The sequence below is a fragment of the Schistocerca serialis genome, chromosome 10 (genome assembly GCF_023864345.2).
Source record: "Schistocerca serialis cubense isolate TAMUIC-IGC-003099 chromosome 10, iqSchSeri2.2, whole genome shotgun sequence".
NCBI classification, from domain to species: Eukaryota; Metazoa; Arthropoda; class Insecta; order Orthoptera; family Acrididae; genus Schistocerca; species Schistocerca serialis.
The window spans coordinates 23,162,101-23,176,497 of NC_064647.1; positions in this window are offsets into that span (position 1 = coordinate 23,162,101).

Genomic DNA, 14,397 nt, shown 5'->3' on the forward strand with positions numbered 1-14,397 from the left:
GTCCTCTTGTACTTAAGTCGGCATTGTCCCTTTTATATTAAATTCGGATGCAATTTCTGTGTTTCATCGTCAATAAGAAGGTCCAAGGGATACAGTAATCCTGAAGTGAAGCATCGGAATCTAAAACTGGACTCACAGGAGAGGTTCAAATCATAGAAAGTAAGAGTGTCAGTCCTCTTGTACTTAAGTCGGCATTGTGCCACTTGTATTAAATTCGGATGCAATTTCTGTGTTTCATCGTCAATAAGAAGGTCCAAAGGATACAGAAAACCTGAAGTGAAGCATCAGAATCTAACACTGGACTCACAGGAGAGGTTCAAATCATAGAAAGATAGAGAGTCAGTGCTCTTGTACTTATGTCGGCATTGTGCCTTTTTGTATTACATTCGGATGCAATTTCTGTGTTTCATCGTCAATAAGAAGGTCCAAGGGATACAGTAAACCAGAAGTGAAGCATCGGAATCTAAAACTGGAATCACAGGAGAGAGTCAAATCATAGAATTTTATAGTGTCAGTCCTCTTGTACTTAAGTCGGCATTGTGCCATTTGTATTAAATACGGATGCAATTTCTGTGTTTCATCGTCAATAAGAAGGTCCAAAGGATACAGTAAACCTTAAGTGAAGCATCGGAATCTAAAACGGGACTCAAAGGAGAGGTTCAAATCATAGAAAGTTAGAGAGTCAGTCCACTTGTACTTAAGTCGGCATTGTGCTCTATGTATTAAATTCGGATGCAAATTCATGGTTCCATCGACAACAAGAAGGTCCCAGGGATACAGTAAACCTGAAGTCAAGCATCGGAATCTAAAACTGGACTCACAGGAGATTTTCAAATCGTAGGAAGTTAGAGTATCAGTCCTCTTGTACTTAAGTCGGCATTGTGCCTTTTGAATTTAATTCCGATGCAATTTCTGTGCTTCATCTTCAATAAGAAGGTCCACGGTATACAGTAAACCCGAAGTGAAGCATCGGAACCTAAAACCGGACTCACAGCAGAGGTTCAAATCATAGAAAGTTAGAGTGTCAGTCCTCTTGTACTTCAGTCGGCATTGTGCCTTTTGTATTAAATTCGGATGCAATTTCTATGATTCATCGTCAATAAGAAGGTCCAAGGGATGCAGTAAACCTGAAGTGAAGCATCGGAATCTAAAACTGGACTCACAGGAGAGGTTGAAATCGTGGAAAGTTAGAGTGTCAGACCTCTTGTACTTAAGTTGGCATTGTGCCTCTTGTATTAAATTCGGATGCAATTTCTGTCTTTCATCGACAATAAGAAGGTCCAAGGGATACAGTAAACCTGAAGTGAAGCTTCGGAATCCAAAACTGTACACACAGGTGAGGTTCAAATCATAGAAAGTTAGAGTGTCAATCCTCTTCCTCCTAAGTCGGCATTGTGCTCTTGTATTAAATTCGGATGCAATTTCTGTCTTTCATCGTCAATAAGAAGGTTAAAGGGATACAGTAAACCTGAGGTGGAGCTTCGGAATCTAAATTTGGGCTCACAGGAGATGTTCAAATAATAGAAAGTTAGAGTGTCAGTCCTCTTGTACTTAAGTCGGCTATGTGCCTTTTGAATTAAATTCCGATGCAATTTCTGTGCTTCATCGTCAATAAGAAGGTGCAAGGTATACAGTAAACCCGACGTGAAGCATCGGAATCTAATACTGGACTCGCAGGAGAGAGTCAAATCATAGAATGTTAGAGTGTCAGTCCTCTTGTACTTAAGTCGGCATTGTCCCTTTGTATTAAATTGGGATGCAATTTTTGTGTTTCGTCGTCAATAAGAAGGACCAAGGTATACAGTAAACCTGAAGTGATGCATCGGAATCTAAAACTGGACTCACAGGAGAGGTTCAAATCATAGAAAGTTAGAGTGTCACTCCTCTTGTACTTAAGTCGGCATTGTGCCTTTTATATTAAATTCGAATGCAATTTCTGTGTTTCATCGTCAATAAGAAGGTCCAAGGGATACAGTAATCCTGAAGTGAAGCATCGGAATCTAAAACTGGACTCACAGGAGAGGTTCAAATCATAGAAAGTTAGTGTGTCAGTCCTCTTGTACTTAAGTCGGCATTGTGCCATTTGTATTAAATTCGGATGCAACTTCTGTGTTTCATCGTCAATAAGAAGGTCCAAAGGATACAGAAAACCTGAAGTGAAGCATCAGAATCTAACACTGGACTCACACGAGAGGTTCAAATCATAGAAAGTTAGAGTGTCAGTGCTCTTGTACTTATGTCGGCATTGTGCCTTTTTGTATTACATTCGGATGCAATTTCTGTGTTTCATCGTCAATAAGAAGGTCCAAGGGATACAGTAAACCTGAAGTGAAGCATCGGAATCTAAAAATGGAATCACAGGAGAGAGTAAAATCATAGAATTTTATAGTGTCAGTCCTCTTGTACTTAAGTCGGCATTGTGCCATTTGTATTAAATACGGATGCAATTTCTGTGTTTCATCGTCAATAAGAAGGCCCAAGGGATACAGTAAACCTGAACTGAAGCTTCGGAATCTAAAACTGGAATCACAGGAGAGAGTCAAATCATAGTATTTTAGAGTGTCAGTCCTCTTGTACTTAAGTCAGCTTTGTGCCTTTCGTATTAAATACTATTGCAATTTCTGTGTTTGATCGTCAATAACAAGGTCCAAAGGATACAGAAAACCTGAAGTGAAGCATCAGAATCTAACACTGGACTCACACGAGAGGTTCAAATCATAGAAAGTTAAAGTGTCAGTGCTCTTGTACTTATGTCGGCATTGTGCGTTTTTGTATTACATTCGGATGCAATATCTGTGCTTCATCGTCAATAAGAAGGTCCAAGGGATACAGTAAACCTGAAGTGAAGCATCAGATTCTAAAACTGGACTCACAGGAGAGGTTCAAATCATAGAAAGTTTGAGTGTCAGTCCTCTTGTACTTATGTCGGCATTGTGCCTTTTGTTTTAAATTCGTATGCAATATCTGTGTTTCATCGTCAATAAGAAGGTCCAAGGGATTTAGTAAACCTGAAGTGAAGCATCGGAATCTAAAACTGGAATCACAGGAGAGAGTCAAATCATAGAATTTTATAGTGTCAGTCCTGTTGTACTTAAGTCGGCATTGTGCCATTTGTATTAAATACGGATGCAATTTCTGTGTTTCATCGTCAATAAGAAGGTCCAAAGGATACAGAAAACCTGAAAGGAAGCATCAGAATCTAAAAGTGGACTCACAGGAGAGGTTCAAATCATAGATAGTTAGAGTGTCAGTCCTCTTGTACTTATGTCGGCATTGTGCCTTTTTGTATTACATTCGGATGCAATTTCTGTGTTTCATCGTCAATAAGAAGGTCCAAGGGATACAGTAAACCTGAAGTGAAGCATCGGAATCTAAAACTGGAATCACAGGAGAGAGTCAAATCATAGTATTTTAGAGTGTCAGTCCTCTTGTACTTAAGTCGGCATTGTGTCTTTTATATTAAATTCGGATGCAATTTCTATGTTTCATCGTCAATAAGAATGTCCCAGGGATACAGTAAACCTGAAGTGAAGCATCGGAATCTAATACGGGACTCACAGGAGAGGTTCAAATCATAGAAAGTTAGAGAGTCAGTCCACTTGTACTTAAGTCGGCATTGTGGTTTATGTATTAAATTCGGATGCAATTTCATGGTTTCATCGACAATAAGATGGTCCCAGGGATACAGTAAACCTGAAGTGAAGCATCGGAATCTAAAACTGGACTCACAGGAGAGGTTCTAATCATAGGAAATTAGAGTGTCTGTCCACTCGTACTTAAGTCGGCATTGTGCCATTTGAATTTAATTCCGACGTAATTTATGTGCTTCATCGTCAATAAGAAGGTTCAACGTATACAGTAAACCTGAAGTGAAGCATCGGAATCATAAACTAGACTCACAGGAGAGGTTCAAATCATAGAAAGTTAGAGTGTCAGTCCTCTTGTACTTAAATTGGCATTGTGCCTCTTGTATTAAATTCGGATGCAATTTCTGTGTTTCATCCTCAATAAGAATGTTAAAGGGATACAGTAAACCTGAAGTGAAGCATCGGAATCTAAAACTGGACCCTCAGGAGATTTTCTAATCATAGAAAGTTAAAGTGTCAGTCCTCTTGTACTTAAGTCGGCATTGTGCCTTTTGAATTTAATTCCGATGCAATTTCTGTGCTTCATCGTCAATAAGAAGGTCCAAGGTATACAGTAAACCCGAAGTGAAGCATCGGAATCTAAAACCGGACTCACAGCAGAGGTTCAAATCATAGAAAGTTAGAGTGTCAGTCCTCTTGTACTTCAGTCGGCATTGTGCCTTTTGTATTAAATTCGGATGCAATTTCTGTGATTCATCGTCAATAAGAAGGTCCAAGGGATACAGTAAACCTGAAGTGAAGCATCGGAATCTAAAACTGGACTCACAGGAGAATTTGAAATCGTGGAAAGTTAGAGTGTCAGACCTCTTGTACTTAAGTTGGCATTGTGCCTCTTGTATTAAATTCGGATGCAATTTCTGTCTTTCATCGACAATAAGAAGGTTCAAGGGATACAGTAAACCTGAAGTGAAGCTTCGGAATCCAAAACTGTACTCACAGGTGAGGTTCAAATCATAGAAAGTTAGAGTGTCAATCCTCTTCCTCCTAAGTCGGCATTGTGCTCTTGTATTAAATTCGGATGCAATTTCTGTCTTTCATCGTCAATAAGAAGGTTAAAGGGATACAGTAAACCTGAGGTGAAGCTTCGGAATCTAAAACTGGGCTCACAGGAGATGTTCAAATAATAGAAAGTTAGAGTGTCAGTCCTCTTGTACTTAAGTCGGCTATGTGCCTTTTGAATTTAATTCCGATGCAATTTCTGTGCTTCATCGTCAATAAGAAGGTCCAAGGTATACAGTAAACCCGACGTGAAGCATCGGAATCTAAAACTGGACTCGCAGGAGAGAGTCAAATCATAGAATGTTAGAGTGTCAGTCCTCTTGTACTTAAGTCAGCTTTGTGCCTTTTGTATTAAATACGATTGCAATTTCTGTGTTTGATCGTCAATAACAAGGTCCAAAGGATACAGAAAACCTGAAGTGAAGCATCAGAATCTAACACTGGACTCACACGAGAGGTTCAAATCATAGAAAGTTAAAGTGTCAGTGCTCTTGTACTTATGTCGGCATTGTGCGTTTTTGTATTACATTCGGATGCAATATCTGTGCTTCATCGTCAATAAGAAGGTCCAAGGGATACAGTAAACCTGAAGTGAAGCATCGGAATCTAAAACTGGACTCACAGGAGAGGTTCAAATCAAAGATATTTAGAGTGTCAATCCTCTTGTACTTAAGTCGGCATTGTGCCTTTTGTATTAAATTCGAATGCAATTTCCATGTTTCATCGTCAATAAGAAGGTCCAAGGGATACAGTAACCCTGAAGTGAAGCATCAGATTCTAAAACTGGACTCACAGGAGAGGTTCAAATCATAGAAAGTTAGAGTGTCAGTCCTCTTGTACTTATGTCGGCATTGTGCCTTTTGTTTTAAATTCGTATGCAATATCTGTGTTTCATCGTCAATAAGAAGGTCCAAGGGATATAGTAAACCTGAAGTGAAGCATCGGAATCTAAAACTGGAATCACAGGAGAGAGTCAAATCATAGAATTTTATAGTGTCAGTCCTGTTGTACTTAAGTCGGCATTGTGCCATTTGTATTAAATACGGATTCAATTTCTGTGTTTCATCGTCAATAAGAAGGTCCAAAGGATACAGAATACCTGAAAGGAAGCATCAGAATCTAAAAGTGGACTCACAGGAGAGGTTCAAATCATTGATAGTTAGAGTGTCAGTCCTCTTGTACTTATGTCGGCATTGTGCCTCTTTGTATTACATTCGGATGCAATTTCTGTGTTTCATCGTCAATAAGAAGGTCCAAGGGATACAGTAAACCGGAAGTGAAGCATCGGAATCTAAAACTGGAATCACAGGAGAGAGTCAAATCATAGTATTTTAGAGTGTCAGTCCTCTTGTACTTAAGTCGGCATTGTGTCTTTTATATTAAATTCGGATGCAATTTCTATGTTTCATCGTCAATAAGAATGTCCCAGGGATACAGTAAACCTGAAGTGAAGCATCGGAATCTAAAACGAGACTCACAGGAGAGGTTCAAATCATAGAAAGTTAGAGAGTCGGTCCACTTGTGCTTAAGTCGGCATTGTGGTTTATGTATTAAATTCGGATGCAATTTCATGGTTTCATCGACAATAAGAAGGTCCCAGGGATACAGTAAACCTGAAGTGAAGCATCGGAATCTAAAACTGGACTCACAGGAGAGGTTCAAATCATAGGAAATGAGAGTGTCTGTCCACTCGTACTTAAGTCGGCATTGTGCCATTTGAATTTAATTCCGACGTAATTTATGCGCTTCATCGTCAATAAGAAGGTCCAACGTATACAGTAAACCTGAAGTGAAGCATCGGAATCATAAACTAGACTCACAGGAGAGGTTCAAATCATAGAAAGTTAGAGTGTCAGTCCTCTTGTACTTAAGTCGGCATTGTGCCTCTTGTATTAAATTCGGATGCAATTTCTGTGTTTAATCCTCAATAAGAAAGTTAAAGGGATACAGTAAACCTGAAGTGAAGCATCGGAATCTAAAACTGGACCCACAGGAGATTTTCTAATCATAGAAAGATAAAGTGTCAGTCCTCTTGTACTTAAGTCGGCATTGTGCCTTTTGAATTTAATTCCGATGCAATTTCTGTGCTTCATCGTCAATAAGAAGGTCCAAGGTATACAGTAAACCCGAAGTGAAGCATCGGAATCTAAAACCGGACTCACAGCAGAGGTTCAAATCATAGAAAGTTAGAATGTCAGTCCTCTTGTACTTCAGTCGGCATTGTGCCTTTTGTATTAAATTCGGATGCAATTTCTGTGATTCATCGTCAATTAGAAGGTCCAAGGAATACAGTAAACCTGAAGTGAAGCATCGGAATCTAAAACTGGACTCACAGGAGTGGTTGAAATCGTGGAAAGTTAGAGTGTCAGACCTCTTGTACTTAAGTTGGCATTGTGCCTCTTGTATTAAATTCGGATGCAATTTCTGTCTTTCATCGACAATAAGAAGGTCCAAGGGATACAGTAAACCTGAAGTGAAGCTTCGGAAACCAAAACTGTATTCACAGGAGAGGTTCAAATCATAGAAAGTTAGAGTGTCAATCCTCTTGTACTTAAGTCGGCATTGTGCATTTTATATTAAATTCGGATGCAATTTCTGTGTTTCATCGTCAATAAGAAGGTCCAAGGGATACAGTAATCCTGAAGTGAAGCATTGGAATCTAAAACTGGAGTCACAGGAGAGGTTCAAATCATAGAAAGTTAGTGTGTCAGTCCTCTTGTACTTAAGTCGGCATTGTGCCATTTGTATTAAATTCGGATGCAATTTCTGTGTTTCATCGTCAAGAAGAAGGTCCAAAGGATACAGAAAACCTGAAGTGAAGCATCAGAATCTAACACTGGACTCACACGAGAGGTTCAAATCATAGAAAGTTAGAGTGTCAGTGCTCTTGTACTTATGTCGGCATTGTGCCTTTTTGTATTACATTCGGATGCAATTTCTGTGTTTCATCGTCAATAAGAAGGTCCAAGGGATACTGTAAACCTGAAGTGAAGCATCGGAATCTAAAAATGGAATCACAGGAGAAGGTAAAATCATAGAATTTTATAGTGTCAGTCCTCTTGTACTTAAGTCGGCATTGTGCCATTTGTATTAAATACGGATGCAATTTCTGTGTTTCATCGTCAATAAGAAGGTCCCAGGGATACAGTAAACCTGAAGTGAAGCATCGGAATCTTAAACTGGACTCACAGGAGAGGTTCATATCATAGAAAATTAGAGTGTCTGTCCACTCGTACATAAGTTGGCATTGTGCCATTTGAATTTAATTCCGACGCAATTTATGTGCTTCATCGTCAATAAGAAGGTCCAACGTATACAGTAAACCTGAAGTGAAGCATCGGAATCTTAAACTGGACTCACAGGAGAGGTTCAAATCATAGAAAGTTAGAGTGTCAGTCCTCTTGTACTTAAGTCGGCATTGTGCCATTTGTATTAAATACGGATGCAGTTTCTGTGTTTCATCGTCAATAAGAAGGTCCCAGGCTTACAGTAAACCTGAAGTGAAGCATCAGATTCTAAAACTGGACTCACAGGAGAGGTTCAAATCATAGAAAGTTAGAGTGTCAGACCTCTTGTACTTATGTCGGCATTGTGCCTTTTGTTTTAAATTCGTATGCAATATCTGTGTTTCATCCTCAATAAGAAGGTTAAAGGGATACAGTAAACCTGAAGTGAAGCATCGGAGTCTAAAACTGGACTCACAGGAGAGGTTCAATTCATAGATATTTAGAGTGTCAATCCTCTTGTACTTAAGTCGGCATTGTGCCTTTTATATTAAATTCGGATGCAATTTCCATGTTTCATCGTCAATAAGAAGGTCCTTGGGATACAGTAAACCTGAAGTGAAGCATCGGAATCTAAAACGGGACTCACAGGAGAGGTTCAAATCATAGAAAGTTAGAGTGTCAGTCCACTTGTACTTAAGTCGTCATTGTGCTTTATGTATTACATTCGGATGCAATTTCATGGTTTCATCGACAATAAGAAGGTCCCAGGGATACAGTAAACCTGAAGTGAAGCATCCGAATCTAAAACTGGACTCACAGGAGAGGTTCAAATCATAGAAAATTAGAGTGTCGGTCCACTCGTACTTAAGTCGGCATTGTGCCATTTGAATTTAATTCCGACGCATTTTATGTGCTTCATCGTCAATAAGAAGGTCCAACGTCTACAGTAAACCTGAAGTGAAGCATCGGAATCTTAAACTGGACTCACAGGAGAGGGTCAAATCATCGAAAGTTAGAGTGTCAGTTCTCTTGTACTTAAGTCGGCATTGTGCCTTTTGAATTTAATTCCGATGCAATTTCTGTGCTTCATCGTCAAACAGAAGGTCCAAGGTATACAGTAAACCCGAAGTGAAGCATCGGAACCTAAAACTGGACTCACAGCAGAGGTTCAAATCATAGAATGTTAGAGTGTCAGTCCTCTTGTACTTAAGTCGGCATTGTGCCTTTTGTATTGAATTCGGATGCAATTTCTGTGATTCATCGTCAATAAGAAGGTCCAAGGTATACAGTAAACCCGAAGTGAAGCATCGGAATCTAAAACTGGACTCACAGCAGAGGGGCAAATCATAGAAAGTTAGAGTGTCAGTCCTCTTGTACTTAAGTCAGCATTGTGCCTTTTGTATTAAATTCGGATGCAATTTCTGTGTTTCATCGTCAATAAGAAGGTCCAAGGGATACAGTAAACCTGAAGTGAAGCATCGGAATCTAAAACTGGACTCACAGGAGAGAGTCAAATCATAGTATTTTAGAGTGTCTGTCCTCTCGTACTTAAGTCGGCATTATGCCTCTTGTATTAAATTCGGATGCAATTTCTGTTTTTCATCGTCAATAAGAAGGTTCAAGGGATACAGTAAACCTGAAGTGAAGCATCGGAATCTAAAACTGTACTCACAGGAGAGGTTTAAATCATATAAAGTTAGAGTGTCAATCCTCTTCTTCCTAAGTCGGCATTGTGCCTTTTGTATTAAATTCGGATGCAATTTCTGTGTTACATCGTCAATAAGAAGGTCCAAGGGATACAGTAAACCTGAAGTGAAGCATCGGAATCTAAAACTGGACTCACAGGAGAGAGTCAAATCATAGAATGTTAGAGTGTCAGTCCTCTTGTACTTAAGTCGGCATTGTCCCTTTGTATTAAATTGGGATGCAATTTCTGTGTTTCGTCGTCAATAAGAAGGTCCAAGGTATACAGTAAACCTGAAGTGATGCATCGGAATCTAATACTGGACTCACAGAAGAGGTTCAAATCATAGAAAATTAGAGTGTCAGTCCTCTTGTACTTAAGTCGGCATTGTGCCTTTTATATTAAATTCGGATGCAATTTCTGTGTTTCATCGTCAATAAGAAGGTCCAAAGCATACAGAAAACCTGGAGTGAAGCATCAGAATCTAAAACTGGAATCACAGGAGAGAGTCAAATCATAGAATTTTGTAGTGTCAGTCCTCTTGTACTTAAGTCAGCATTGTGCCATTTGTATTAAATACGGATGCAATTTCTGTGTTTCATCGTCAATAAGAAGGTGCAAAGGATACAGAAAACCTGAAGTGATGCATCAGAATCTAAAAGTGGACTCACAAGAGAGGTTCAAATCATAGATAGTTAGAGTGTCAGTCCTCTTGTACTTATGTCGGCATTGTGATTTTTTGTATTACATTCGGATGCAATTTCTGTGTTTCATCGTCAATAGGAAGGTCCAAGGGATACAGTAAACCTGAAGTGAAGCATCGGAATCTAAAACTGGACTCACAGGGGAGGTTCAAATCATAGATAGTTAGAGTGTCAATCCTCTTGTACTTAAGTCGGCATTGTGCCTTTTATATTAAATTCGGATGGAATTTCTATGTTTCTTCGTCAATAAGAACGTCCAAGGGATACAGTAAACCTGAAGTGAAGCATCGGAATCTAAAACGGGACTCACAGGAGAGGTTCAAATCATAGAAAGTTAGAGTGTCAGTCCACTTGTACTTATGTCGGCATTGGGCTTTATGTATTAAATTCGGATGCAATTTCATGGTTTCATCGACAATAAGAAGGTCCCAGGGATACAGTAAACCTGAAGTGAAGCATCGGAATCTAAAACTGGACTCACAGGAGAGGTTCAAATCATAGAAAATTAGAGTGTCTGTCCACTCGTACTTAAGTCGGCATTGTGCCATTTGAATTTAATTCCGACGCAATTTATGTGCCTCATCGTCAATAAGAAGGTCCAACGTATACAGTAAACCTGAAGTGAAGCATCGGAATCTTAAACAGGACTCACAGGAGAGGGTCTAATCATAGAAAGTTAGAGTGTCAGTCCTCTTGTACTTAAGTCGGAATTGTGCCTTTTGTATTAATTTCGGATGCAATTTCTGTGTTTCATCGTCAATAAGAAACTTAAAGGGATACAGTAAACCTGAAGTGAAGCATCGGAATCTCAAACTGGACTCACAGGAGATTTTCAAATCATAGAAAGTTAGAGTGTCAGTCCTCTTGTACTTAAGTCGGCATTGTGCCTTTTGAATTTAATTCCGATGCAATTTCTGTGCTTCATCGTCAATAAGAAGGTCCAAGGGATACAGTAAACCTGAAGTGAAGCATCGGAATCTAAAACTGGACTCACAGGAGAGGTTCAAATCATAGAAAGTTAGAGTGTCATTCCTCTTGTACTTAAGTCGGCATTGTGCCTTTTGTATTAAATTTGGATGCAATTTCAGGGTTTCATCGTCAATAAGACAGTCAAGGGATACAGTAAACCTGAAGTGAAGCAACGGAATCTAAAAGTGGACTCACAGGGGAGGTTCAAATCATAGAAAGTTTGAGTGTCAGTCCTCTTGTACTAAAGTCGGCAGTGTGCCCTTTGTATTAACTTCGGATGCAATTTGTGCGCTTCATCGTTATTAAGGAGGTCCAAGGGATACAGTAAACCTGTAGTGAATCATCAAAATCTAAAACTGGACTCACAGGAGATTTACAAATCATAGAAAGTTGGAGTGTCAGTCCTCTTGTACTTAAGTCGGCATTGTGCCTTTTGTATTAAATTCGTATGCAATTTCTGTGTTTCATCGTCAATAAGAAGGTCCAGGCGGGACAGTAAACCTGAAGTGAAGCATCGGATTCTAAAACTGGACTCACAGGAGAGGTTGAAATCGTGGAAAGTTAGAGTGTCAGTCATCTTGTACTTAAGTCGGCATTCTCTTGTATTATATTCGGATGCAATTTCTGTCTTTCATCGTCAATAAGAAGGTCCAAGGGATACAGTAAACCTGAAGTGAAGCTTCGGAATCTAACTCTGTACTCACAGGAGAGGTTCAAATCATAGAAAGTTACAGTGTCAATCCTCTTCCTCCTAAGTCGGCATTGTGCCTTTTGTATTAAATTCGGATGCAATTTCTGTGTTTCATTGTCAATAAGAAGGCCCAAGGTATACAGTAAACCTGAAGTGAAGCGTCGGAATCTAAAACTGGACTTACAGGAAAGGTTCAAATAATAGAAAGTAATAGTGTCAGTCCTCTTGTACTTAAGTCGGCATTCTGCCTTTTGTATTAAATTCGGATGCAATTTCTGTGTTTCATCGTCAATAAGAAGGTCCAAGCTATACAGTAGACCTGAAGTGAAGCATCGGAATCTAAAACTGGACTCACAGCAGAGGTTCAATTGATTGAAAGTTAGAGTGTCAGTCCTCTTGTACTTAAGTCGTCATTGTGAATTTTGTATTAAATTCGATGCAATTTCTGTGTTTCATCGTCAATAAGAAGGTCCAAGGGATACAGTAAACCTGAAGTGAAGCATCGGAATCTAAAACTGGACTCACAGGAGAGAGTCAAATCATAGAATTTTATAGTGTCAGTCCTGTTGTACTTAAGTCGGCATTGTGCCATTTGTATTAAATACGGATGCTATTTCTGTGTTTCATCGTCAATAAGAAGGTCCAAAGGATACAGAAAACCTGAAAGGAAGCATCAGAATCTAAAAGTGGACTCACAGGAGAGGTTCAAATCATAGATAGTTAGAGTGTCAGTCCTCTTGTACTTATGTCGGCATTGTGCCTTTTTGTATTACATTCGGATGCAATTTCTGTGTTTCATCGTCAATAAGAAGGTCCAAGGGATACAGTAAACCTGAAGTGAAGCATCGGAATCTAAAACTGGAATCACAGGAGAGAGTCAAATCATAGTATTTTAGAGTGTCAGTCCTCTTGTACTTAAGTCGGCATTGTGTCTTTTATATTAAATTCGGATGCAATTTCTATGTTACATCGTCAATAAGAAGGTCCAAGGGATACAGTAAACCTGAATTGAAGCATCGGAATCTAAAACGGGACTCACAGGAGAGGTTCAAATCATAGAAAGTTAGAGAGTCAGTCCACTTGTACTTAAGTCGGCATTGTGGTTTATGTATTAAATTCGGATGCAATTTCATGGTTTCATCGACAATAAGAAGGTCCCAGGGATACAGTAAACCTGAAGTGAAGCATCGGAATCTAAAACAGGACTCACAGGAGAGGTTCAAATCATCGGAAATTAGAGTGTCTGTCCACTCGTACTTAAGTCGGCATTGTGCCATTTGAATTTAATTCCGACGTAATTTATGTGCTTCATCGTCAATAAGAAGGTCCAACGTATACAGTAAACCTGAAGTGAAGCATCGGAATCATAAACTAGACTCACAGGAGAGGTTCAAATCATAGAAAGTTAGAGTGTCAGTCCTCTTGTACTTAAGTCGGCATTGTGCCTTTTGTATTAAATTCGGATGCAATTTCTGTGTTTCATCCTCAATAAGAAGGTTAAAGGGATACAGTAAACCTGAAGTGAAGCATCAGAATCTAAAACTGGACCCACAGGAGATTTTCTAATCATAGAAAGTTAGAGTGTCAGTCCTCTTGTACTTAAGTCGGCATTGTGCCTTTTGAATTTAATTCCGATGCAATTTCTGTGCTTCATCGTCAATAAGAAGGTCCAAGGTATACAGTAAACCCGAAGTGAAGCATCGGAATCTGAAACCGGACTCACAGCAGAGGTTCAAATCATAGAAAGTTAGAGTGTCAGTCCTCTTGTACTTCAGTCGGCATTGTGCCTTTTGTATTAAATTCGGATGCAATTTCTGTGATTCATCGTCAATAAGAAGGTCCAAGGGATACAGTAAACCTGAAGTGAAGCATCGGAATCTAAAACTGGACACACAGGAGTGGTTGAAATCGTGGAAAGTTAGAGTGTCGGACCTCTTGTACTTAAGTTGGCATTGTGCCTCTTGTATTATATTCGGATGCAATTTCTGTCTTTCATCGACAATAAGAAGGTCCAAGGGATACAGTAAACCCGACGTGAAGCATCGGAATCTAAAACTGGACTCACAGGAGAGAGTCAAATCATAGAATGTTAGTGTGTCAGTCCTCTTGTACTTAAGTCGGCATTGTCCCTTTGTATTAAATTGGGATGCAATTTTTGTGTTTCGTCGTCAATAAGAAGGACCAAGGTATACAGTAAACCTGAAGTGATGCATTGGAATCTAAAACTGGACTCACTGGAGAGGTTCAAATCATAGAAAGTTAGAGTGTCACTCCTCTTGTACTTAAGTCGGCATTGTGCATTTTATATTAAATTCGGATGCAATTTCTGTGTTTCATCGTCAATAAGAAGGTCCAAGGGATACAGTAATCCTGAAGTGAAACATTGGAATCTAAAACTGGACGCACAGGAGAGGTTCAAATCATAGAGAGTTAGTGTGTCAGTCCTCTTGTACTTAAGTCGGCATTGTGCCATTTG